This window comes from Chlorocebus sabaeus, chromosome 3 (assembly GCF_047675955.1).
Source record: "Chlorocebus sabaeus isolate Y175 chromosome 3, mChlSab1.0.hap1, whole genome shotgun sequence".
In the NCBI taxonomy this organism is placed as follows: Eukaryota; Metazoa; Chordata; class Mammalia; order Primates; family Cercopithecidae; genus Chlorocebus; species Chlorocebus sabaeus.
The window spans coordinates 38892079-38904254 of NC_132906.1; the positions used below are offsets into that span (position 1 = coordinate 38892079).

A 12176-nucleotide genomic window follows, 5' to 3' on the forward strand; every position below is an offset into this window, starting at 1 on the left:
AAAAAAAAAAATTCTTTTTCCATTGAGCATTCTTAGCTCTTTTGTTGAAGATCAGTTGACAATATCTATGTGGATTTATTTCTGGGTGCTGTCTTCTGTTTCATTGGTCTATGTGTCTGTAAGTCAGTACCATATTGAAAAATAACTATAGCTTTGTTACATATTTTGAAATCAGGAAGTATGATTTCTCTAGCTTTGTTCTTTTTCAAGATTGTTTTGGCTACTCATTTGTGGTTCCATAAGGATTTTAGAATTTTTTTTTATTTCTATGAAAACTACCATTAAGATTTTGATATAGATTACATTGAATCTGTAGATTGCTTTGGTTAATATGAACACTTAAGTCTTCCAGTTCATGAACACAGAATGTCTTTTCATTTTTTGTCTTCTTTATCTCACAATGTTTTGTAGTCAGTATATGTCTTTCAACCCTTTAAATTTATTCCTATTTTATTCCTTTGATGCTATTGTAAATGGGATTGTTTCTGTTAATTCTTTTGCAGTTTATTGTTACTATATAGAAACACAACTGATTTTTATATATTGATTTTATACCTTGCAACTTTACTGAGTTCACTTATTGGTTATAACATGTGTATGAATGTGTGTGCATATGTGTGAGCATGTGTGTGTGTGTATGAAGTCTCTGAGGTTTCCTATATATAAGATCACGTTATCTGCACACAGAAATAATTCTATTCCTTCATTTCTGATTTAGATGGTTTTTATTACTTGTGTAATTACTCTGGTTAAGACTTCTAATACTATGTTGACTATAAGTGGTAAGAGTGGGCATCCTTGCTTTGTTCTTGATCCTTGGCTTTTCTTTATTGGGAGGCTTTTTAAAAAAAATTACATATTCGATCTCCTTACATAGATCTGTTCAGATTCTTTCTGTTATAGATCTGTTCAGATTTTCTATCATGACTCAGTATTGGTAGGTCGTATGTTTCTAGGAATTTACCATTTCTTCTAGATTATCCAGTTGTTTGGTATATAATTGTTCATAGTAGTTTCTTACGATCCTTTTTATTTCTGTAACATAAGTTGTAATGTCTCCTCTCTTATTTCTGATTTTATTTGAATTTTTTCTTAGTCTAAAGATTTGTCAATTTTATCTTTTCAAAAAACTTAGTTTCATTGATTTTTTTCTATTGTTTCTCTATTCTCATAAATTCCTGTGTAATATTTATTATTTTTCTATCTGCTACTTTTGGGCTTAGTTTGTTCCTTCTCCCTGCCTAGTTCCCTCAAACATAAAGTTAGGTTATTTGGAGTTCATTCTTTTTTTTTCTTTTAATGGATATCTAGTTTTTCCAGCTTCCTTCATTGAGAAGACTGTCCTTTTCCCATTGTATATTCTTGGCTCTTTTGTTGAAAATCAGTTGACTATATACGTGGATTTATTCCTGGGCTGTTTCTTCCATTTCATTGTCTGTATGTACATTTATTGCTATAAACTTCTCTCTCACTGTTTTGCTGCATCCCATGGGTTTTGATATGTTGTGATTTCTTTGTCTCAAGATATTTTCTAATTTTCCTTTTGATTTATTTTCTGACCCACTGGTAGTTTGAGTGTGTGTTGTTCTATTTCCACATATTTTTGTATTTTTCAATTTTTCTTCTATTGATTTGTAGTTTTAGTCCATTGTGGGTAAGAAGAGATCCTTGGTATTTTAATCTTTTTAAGTTTAATATATATTTGAGACATAATTTTTCCTAGAGAAAGATCCATGTGCACTTGAGAAGAAGGGTGTCTGCTGCCATTGAGTGGAAAGCACTATATATGTCTATTAGATTCCTTTGGTCTAAAGCAATAGTTCAAGTGTGTTGTTTCCTTACTGGTTTTTTGATTGGATGTTTTTATTGAGAGTGGGGCATTGAAGTCTCTACTTTTATATTGCCATCTATTTTTCCCTTCATTTCTGCCAGTGTTTTCTTTATACATTTAAGTGTGTTAATGTCAGGTTTCTATATATTTATAATTGTAATATTATCCTAGAAAACTGACAATTTTGTAATATAGTGTCTTTCTTTGTGATAGTTTCTGACTTAGTCTATTTTTTTCTGATACTAATATAATCACTCCTGCTCAATTTTAGATGATTTTTATGAAACATCTTTTTCCATCCCTTCATTTTCATCCTGTATTGGTCCATAAATCTAAAGTGAGTCTCTTGTAGATAGTATATAGTTGGATCTTGTTTTTTTTTTTTTTTTTTTTAATCATTCACCTATTCTACATGATTACGGAATTTAACTTATTTATATTTAAAGTCATTTATAGGAAAGAACTGAACTTAAAATAGAACAGTCTATTTTAAGCTGATAACTTCAATTGCATACAATAACTCTATATTTTTACTTCTCACCCCACTACACTTTGTTATTGATGTCTCTACTTACATTTATTTATGCTTTGTATTCATTAACATATTTTAAAACTATAGTTATTTTAATACTTTTATCTTTACCTTTTATACTAGAATTAAAAGTGACTTGGCTAGGCATGGTGGCCCATGTCTATAATCCAGCATTTTGGGAGGTCAAGGCAGGTGGATCACCTGAGGTCAGGGATTTGAGACCAGCCTGGCCAATGTGGTGAAACCCCATCTCTACTAAAAATACAAACAATTACCTGTGTTGGTGGTGGGTGCCTGTAATCCCAGCTACTTGGGAGGCTGAGGCAGGAGAATCACTTGAACCTGGAAGATGGGCAGAGAGCCGAGATCACACCACTGTACTCCAGCCTGGACAACGAGAGCAAAACTCTGTCTTTAAAAAAAAAAAAAAAAAAAAAAAAAAAAAAAAGGAACTTATTCACTACTGTTACAGTAATATAGGATTCTGTATAGGTTTATATATTTGCTTTTACCAGTGTGTTTTACACGTTCTTTGTGTTATTGTGTTTCTAGTTATAAGGCGGGTCTAGTGGTGATGCACTTCCTCAGCTTTTGTTTGTCTGGCAAAGTCTTTATATCCCTTTCATTTTTAAAGGATAGTTTTGCCAGGTATATTCTTTTTGATTGGCAAGTTTTTTCAAGCATTTTAAGTATATCATTCCACTGTCTCATGGACTGCAAGGTTTCTGCTGAAAAGTTTGTTGATATTCTTTTGAAGGTTCTCATGGATGTAAAAGTTGCTTTTCTATTGCTTCCTTCAAAATTCTTTGTGTTTGACTTTTGGTAATTCAATTATAACATGTTCTGGTGTGGATTTCTTTTAGATTTATCTCATTTTGGATATTTTGTACTTCATAAATCTAGATCAATTTCTTAAGATTTGGGTTGTCTTCAGTCATTATTTCATTTGAATAAGCTTCTGGTTCGTTCTCTTTTCTCTTTCTGAAACTCCTGTACTTTTTATGGTCCAGTTGATGATGTCTTTTAAGTCCCTCAAGCTCTTTTGCTTCTCTGACTAGATAATATTAAATGACCCATCTTTTAGTTTGGTGATTCTTTCTTTTGCTTGTTCTAATCTGAAGCTCGCTGTAGTGTCAACTAGCTTCTTGATTTCTCACAATGGGAATTGATCCATGTATTGCTTTAAAATTGATGTGTCTATGGGGAAAAGGAAAGTTTAGAGCTTCCTATTCTGCAATTTTGCTAATATCTTGGCTTACTTTTTAAAAATGCATTTACAACATAGGTATGATTTCCTGAGTAATAGTAGTCTGATTATATTTTTGACCCGTGTGTAAATGGAATCACACTATATATATTCTTATGTTTAGCTTTCTTCCCTCAACATAACTTTTGAGATTCACCTATATTGATGAATGTAGGTGTGGTTTATTTACTTTTACTGCTGTGTCATATACTGTTGCATAAATGTAACACAATTCATTTTTTCATTCTACTCTTGTACAGTTGTGTTTTCAGTTTTTTGGTATTGCAAATAATACTCTTATGAACATTTTTAGGTATATCTTGGTGAACATATATAGCAGCTTCTCTAAGATTCATATGCAAATAAAATGGCATAATCGTGAGGCATGCATATATTCAACTTTAAAAGATAATGCCAAAATATTTTACAAATTGTATTGACCTAAACTTGAGCTAATAATGTCTTCAAATTTCTTTTGTTTTACATCTTAGCCAGTGCGTTTACATTTTTATCAATTTCATTAGAATAAAATGATGTACTATTGTGGTTTTACTTTGCTTTTTCTTGATTAATAAAGTGTGAATTTCTTTTACATGTTTAATGGCCACTTGTGCTTCCTTTTCTGATATGCCTGCTAATATATTTTGACCATTTTTTAATATAGGGTAATTTGTCTTATTCTTAGTAATTTGCGGGCATTCTGTATATATTCTGGATACTAAGCTTTTAACAATTACAGATGTTGCAAGTATCTTATAGTCTGTGGCTTGTTTTTCACTGCCTTTTTGGGAGATATGTGTGTGTGTGTGTGTGTGTCTGTGAGTTGTCAGCTTTTTGGAATGAAATTCTTATAAATGCAGTTTGATTCACTCTTCCTTTTTCTTCAGTTTGCAGTTTTTGAGTCTTTTAAGCAAAATTCTACCTTACACTGAAGCCATAAGATATCCCCTGATATTTTTTCCTAAAAGTTGTACCTTTTATGTTTAAGTTCTTGATCCACCTGTAACTGATTTTTGTGACTAGTAAAGTGGGTATTTGAATCAATTTTTCTCCCCATATGAGTTGCAATCATTTGTTTTTCAGTCCATTCTTTCCTCATTAGCTGTAGTGGGTAGCACTGTTTTGTATCAGGTATTAACATACACATGGCCTATTTCTGGGCTCTCTATTCAGTTTCATTAGCTTGTTTCTTGTATCAGTATCATGGTGACTAAATTACTACAGGTTTATACTAAATAAATATCCGGGGGGACAAACATTTCAATTTTTTTTTCTGTTAGGGGTGTTTTAGATAGTCTTAGATCATTGATCTTCTATATAAATTTTAGATAAAATTTATAGAAATTTTATTTATTTAAATTTCAGAATCACATTTGCAAATTTCAGAAAATGCACTGGTAGACTTTTACTGCAGTTGCACTGAATCTACAGAATATATTGGAAAGATTAATTTTTATAATATTGTTTATTTTTGCCCACAAACATGGTTATAAATTTATGTGTTTAATGTTTTAAAACTTTTTTCTTTTGCCTCAAAAAGTGACATTTAAAGAAAAAATGACAAGATGTCCATTCCTTGGCTCCCTTCCTTACACCCTCCTGCTGTTCCTCAGCCCCCAAGATTGAACGCTGGCTGGGGCTAGGTAGCAGGACAGCCCCCAAGATGAGGTCAGCCACATTGAGGGGCATTTCCTCAATGGAGGTGTTGTAGAAGGTCCCGATGTCTCAGAGTCCTCTTGTCTTCTTCTGTCACCGTGTTAATAGCCACATCCTTATGGTCAAACCATCTACCTCAACTGATTCTGTGGATATAGTTTTCCCTGTTGGTGGGAAGGTCACATTTAATGACTAAAGAAAGCTGTTGCATATCAATATCTCCCGGCCCAGGTCAGTGGTAATCAATACTCTGCGGGAGCCAGAATGAAACTCCCTCTGATCACATCACATTCCTTTTGGTCCATATCTCCACGCATGGCAGAGACAGTGAAATCTCGAGTGTGCATCTTCTCAGTGAGCCAGTCTATCTTCCTTTGGGTGTTGATGAAGATGACTGCCTGGGTGGCAGTCAGGGTTTATATACAAGTATACAAGTCACACAGTATGTCCAGCTTCTACCTCTCGTTCCATGTTGACGTAGAATGGGCAGATACCCTTCAAGGTCAACTCTTCCTTAACAAGAATCCGAATGGGGTCCCTTATGAACTTCTTGGTCACCTCAAGCACATCAGAAGACATTGTAGCTGACGGCAAAACAACCTGGGTGCTGCTGTTGAGCTTTTCGAATATGTCATAGATCTGGTCCTTGAATCCATGTCTTAACATTTCATCAGCTTCATCCAGCACAAACACCTTGATGTATTTGGGAGACAGGTATCTCCAGTTAAGCATACAAACACATGGCCAGGGGTACCCACGATGATATGGGGAGCTTCCATCTGCTGTTTCTACACCTCAGCACACATGTAGGTACCCTCAATACAGGCATGACAGGAGGCACCCATGTAGTCTCCTAGTGTCATGACCGCCTTCTGTATCTGCTGAGCCGATTCTCGAGCGGGTGCTAGGACCAAGGCCCAGGTGTCCTTGGTGTCCTTTAGATCTAATTCAATCTGCTGCAGAGTCGATATGGCAAATGTGGCCATTTTCCCAGTCCCAGAATGGGCTTGAGTGATCACATCATAACCCTTCATACAAGGTAGAATGATTCGCTGCTGGATGATGAAGGCTTCTCAAAACCATAGGCGTAGATGCCATGGAGTATTACTCTTTTGGAAATTTCTTGGTGTTTCTGTTGGCATAAATACTCCCAATTTTTTTCTCATCTGACTTTTTTGAAAAAGTTTTCTTACCTTAATTATTTTATTTTTAGTTATAAATCTATAAGAGCTGTATAGTTTTCTTATTATAATTCTTTGTTATTTTCATCTAGCATTAAATATATAATTCCACTCTCGTCTGGCTTCCATTGTTGAAATTTTAAATGATAGTCTTGTTGTCTCTGATGTTCTGCAGTTACAATATAATGTAGATTTATTTCTTATTTTTGCTTACAATACATTGTTTCTGAGTCTAAGGATTCATCTTATTAATTATGGGAACTTTCCAGTCGTTTTCTCTTTGAATATTGCCAATATCCACTCCTTTTATTCTTTCCATCTGAAATTTTATACTTTCTACTTCTTTAGTTGTCTATATTAAGTTCTAGGTAATTTTTTCAGATCTGTTTCAGTTCATTAGTTTTTATGCTGCATCTCCATTTAATTTGTAACATTTTTCATTTTTTAGATTTTCGCTTCTAGCGGTAAAACTTTGTGTTCTTTCAAAAGTCTGGGTATTTCTGTAGTATCTTGTTCTACTGTCATACTTTTAATACCTCTAATTCTTAAAATGAATTTATTTTAACAAGCTTATTAAATTTATTTTAACAAGTTTTGTGAGTCTGATTCTGTAGCTGGTTGTTTTGGTTGACTTCTGTCCATGTTTCCTTGGTCCTTATGCATTTTATTAGTTTTGATTGTGAATTTATGTTCCATGGAATCTAGGAGTTTTTTGAAGTTTGGACTTAATGTGCCTTCCCTTCCTTAGGATTGTGTTTGCTTCTGCCAGATGCTAGAGGATGCTACTAACTTGAGTTCATTTTCAAATAGACTTTCAACTACACAGAAATAAAACTTCTGGTTCTAAATGCCTGTGAATATGGGCTCCACCCAGAGCCTCACTTGACTCACTAGGTAGGTGGATATAAGCAAGAATCTTCCCTATCTCCCATTGTCCAACAGGGCTTTTCTTTAGATTGCTTATTGATGATGTCACTTTACAAAAGCCCCAGCTTCACTCAGTTGTCTCTGATCTAAAATTTTGTACTCTCTAAGCCCCAAGCTTGGTCTCTTGTCCTCCCCAGTCATGGGACCCTTTAGAACTCTGGATTAAAACCACCAGAGATTAGTATATACCCTCAGAGCCATGTTGCTCCAAAGCTTGCCTACCTCTCGGGAAATACACTTTCTACTATTCCTGGAAATGCCATCTTCCTGATCTCCATATTTTAAATTCCACATCATTTCACAGATTTTTTTTTTTTTTTGAGGCAGAGTCTCGCTCTGTCGCCCAGGCTGGAGTGCAGTGGCCAGATCTCAGCTCACTGCAAGCTCCGCCTTCCGGGTTCACGCCATTCTCCTGCCTCAGCCTCCCGAGTAGCTGGGACTGCAGGCGCTCGCCATCACGCCCGGCTAGTTTTTTGTATTTTTTAGTGGAGACGGGGTTTCACCGTGTTAACCAGGATGGTCTCGATCTCTTGACCTCGTGATCCGCCCGTCTCGGCCTCCCAAAGTGCTGGGATTACAGGCTTGAGCCACCGCGCCCGGCCTCAGATTTTTTTTTGAGATGGAGTCTTGTTCTGTCACCCAGGCTAGAGTGCAGTGGCATGATCTCAGCTCATGGCAACCTCTGCCTCCTGGGTTTAAGCAATTCTCCTGCCTCAGTCCCCCGAGTAGCTGGGACCACAGGTGCCCACCACCACCGCGGCTAACTTTTGTATTTTTAGTAGAGACAGGGTTTCACCATCTTGGCCAGGCTAGTCTCAAACTCCTGACTTTGTGAGCCACCTGCCTCAGCCTCCCAAAGTGCTGGGATTACAGGCGTGAGCCACCATGCCTGGCTGAAGTATTCTTTTACAAATAAAATAATAGTAGTTAATATTTGTTTTATTCTTTTAAGCATCAGGACTGTGTTACATGTTTTACATGAATTATCTAATTTAATGTGCAGAAGAACCCACTCTGGCATGTAAAATCTCATTTAACAATGAGAAGACTGAGATCTTGGGAGGTTAATAACTCATATGAGGTCCAGCTCATAATGCTGGACAGTTCTGGAACCAGACTGTAACCCAAAGTAATCTGACTCTATTGAATCTTTTGTTCATTTCCTCCACTTTTTATAAGAAAATATTTCAAATATACAGAAAAATTGAAGTAATAAAACAATGAACTTATATTTGTTGCATTCAACTGTTATAAATTTTCTTTGCTTTCTCTCACTATGCATAAATACATGTTTTTTTGCTATACTATTTGAAGGTAAGTCTTAGATATCCTAGCACGTTACCCTCGATACTGAGACTTCATTCACAAAGTGAGCTTGTAACTATCTTCAAAGTGGTCACTTTGGATTTTTTTATTGCTTTCCCGAAAATGGGGAAAATTCTTTGCTTGAAAGTAGGACTCTTTTATCTTTGAAATCTGAGCTTTAGCAAAGTGTCTGGTACATACCAAGTGAATCAATGAAAAGTTTGTTAAAAAGAAGACCTAGGTTAATAAGAGAGGAAGTAACAGTTATCCAAGAAAAGAAACTTGTTCCAGTTTAGATGGTAAGAAAAAAGGATACGTTAAAAAGGCTAGTTGTATTTCCCAGAAAATTATGGTGGAACATTTTACATTGACAAGAAACAAAGAGAAAACATTCAGGTAAATCCATGTGTACAAACATTTATCTCATTGTCATGCAATATGTTTTTCCCCAGCTAGGTGATGACCCTCCCTACCTGGGATAGTAATTCTGTCTTCTCTCTGTGTATCTAGCCAATTATGTAGTTCCTGGTACAATGGAATGAATGAATCAATGAATCCATTCCAATATAATGTTTATAGTAAAGATAATTTCCATTTATTACTACTGTTCCTTCTACTGAAGCCAGTTCTACAGATATAATTACTGTTACTGAAACTGTTACTATCACGGAGATCTCTATGGGGAAAGTAGAGCCAAGTGAGGGAATATTATTCCCATTTTACATTTCGGAAAGATTTGAAGGGAATTAGTTCAAACTTGAATGTAGACATTCTATCTGCAAGTCTAGTGTTTCCCCTATGCCATTCCTTTTGATCTAGTGTTTCTTGAGCTTTCACTTTGTGCCAGCCACTTTTCTGCAGGTAAAGTAGCCATAAAACTAACAGCAGAAACAGCATGTTCGCAGAACTGCTGACTTTACTAATACCTGACATTCTGAAAAGAACATGACAGGTATTAGCTGCTTTTTAAACTCAAACTATTATAATTATGCACATGTTAACTGAATACTAAAATATACTTTTAGTATATATATCTATACTTACATATTTATAGGTATCACTTCTAAAACATAAGCATTTATAAAATGTATTTTGCATGGATATACATATATATAAACACACACACACATATATACATATGTATCTGTATATACTGTAGGGACTTCTGCCTAATTCTACATCCATGACTAAGGAAGCAGGAGGTAAGGAAGTTAATGGACTAAGGTAGGCCTGAAATTCCTTAGGGTTGCACATGAGGGATGAAGGCGAGAGAGGAGCTAAGTGATTGCCTTGAATGTCAGCTGGAGTCAGGTTCTGAGTCTTGTGGCCGCTGGCTGCCCAGTGTATGAGTTAACTGTCCCAAAATATAGACCTTGGGTTGTTTGCATACATTTTGCCTCAATGCATCAGCTTCCAGGGGCATGCTCACATTGAGATATGTACAACATTTCTGGAGATGGCACATGACTGACTTTCCCAGAAAAGCTTTTATTGCTTTTGTTCAACTCCTGAGTCAATTCTGTTTATATTATCTTTCCTTCTAAGAACTTTTTGCAAATGTACTAGCTGCTACTAATCCACTCAGACTTTTGAAATGATTTTCAAGTATTTAAAGAAAAGCAAACATTGCTAATTTCAGGATGAGTCTCTTGTGACAAATAGGTGTTTACTGGTGATGATCTGGTATGTTGGTTCAACACATTCTCCTGAAGATGGAGGATTTGCCCTGTTCTTATGTCTTTATACTAATTCTGTTTTTAAAAAATTTAAGTTTAAGTTCCAGGATACATGTGAAGGACATGCAGGTTTGTTACATAGGTAAACGTGTGCTGTGGTGGTTTGCTGCACTCATCAACCCCTCACCCAGGTATTAAGCCTTACATGCATTAGCAATTTATCATGATGTTCACCCTCCCCTGCCCACCTAACAGGCCCCAGTGTGTTGTTCCCCTCCCAGTGTTCATGTGTTCTCATGGTTCAGCTCTCACTTGTAAGTGAGAATATGCAGTGTTTGGTTTTCTGTTCCTGCACTGGTTTGCTGAGGATTATGGCTTCCGGCTCCATCCATGTCCCTGCTAAGGACATGATCTCATTCCTTTTTTATGGCTACATAGTATTCCATGGTGTGTATGTACCACATTTTTTTTTTTATCCAGTCTATCATTGATGGGCATTTGGGTTGATTCCATGTCTTTGGTATTGTGAATTGTGCTGTATATACTAATTCTTAACCAACAATTTTTTATCCCTCTGGTATTCAGTCATTTATCTGATGTTTATGATGCTTATCATCACCATCATCCATAAATCTATTACACAGGAGCAAGGGAATACATTATAAGTATCAGGCATCAAGTGTAGAAACATGATGCAACTACGAAAAATCAACTGCAAATTGACATTTTCCTTTTATGTAACATTCAGCCTTTTTTGTAATAACTGTCTTAATATAATCTCCAGTTTCTCTGCATTGTAAGATGTGTTTCTGGCAAAAATACTGTGAATAATATAAATGCAATCTTTAAAAATAACTTGGTAATGTCTATAATCCTTTGTATTCAAAACTTCAGACTTGTTAGGGGAATATAAAATACGGTTGTAGCAAGAAGTGCATTCTTAATGACATCCTTAAGCTCAAGTTCAGACCTTAAAGGTATTAACACAGAAATGGCATGGGGTACTTTAGATACCGAGCAAACAACCAAGTGTTAAAAAAAAATCAGAAAAGATTGAGGAAACAAGACAAATAGAGAAATTTTTATTTAGATTTTACTCATGTAGGGACCTTTGGATCTCATGGAAGGTAAAAGTAATTGCATACCCTTTGTAGGCTGAGTCAAGTGGCCACACGGTGAGAAGTGGCTTCTTGATAGATAGAGCCAGACCAGAAAATATGCACATCTATCTGTTACGTTTTATAACCATCTATTCTGTGAAAGGCAATTAAAATGGAAAGTGAACTCAGACCAAAGCCTTGATCCTCATTGAATGCAGGGGAGAGGAGAGAGACCAGGGAGTGAGGGAGAAAAAATAATAAATCATTATTGTTTAATTTTTGAATGTTTAAGGTATATGTTGAGAGCTGACAGAGGCTGGAAGTATGGGTCTTAAATAAAGGAGAACTTCTAATGATGTTGTGTTACTACTTTTAAAAACACTTTCAGACTCTTTCACACCCTAGTGTTGAAGGCAGAAAGCTTCAGTTTGAATATTTGCCCTGCCACTTAATAGCTCTGTGATTCTGGGTGATTTTATGAATCCCAGATTTCTTATCTAAAATATGGAGTTATTGATGTCTATCATAGGGTTGTTTTGAAAGTTAATATATGTACAAAAAAGTCTACGACAGTGACTAATACTGGCCAGGCACATAATACTGGCATCTCAGTTTGTTTTGTGCTGATATTACAGAATAACAGACACTGGGTAATTTATAAAGAAAATAAATTTATTTCTCACAGTTCTGGAGGCTGGGAAGTCCAAGATTGAGGGGCCAGC

At 35.7% G+C, this 12176-nt stretch overlaps 1 pseudogene; it reads right to left on the reverse strand.

Annotated features, from left to right (window-relative positions):
• The window catches only part of LOC103214517 (eukaryotic initiation factor 4A-I-like), a 47201-nt pseudogene that overhangs the window by 15942 nt on the left and 19083 nt on the right, over positions 1–12176 (reverse strand).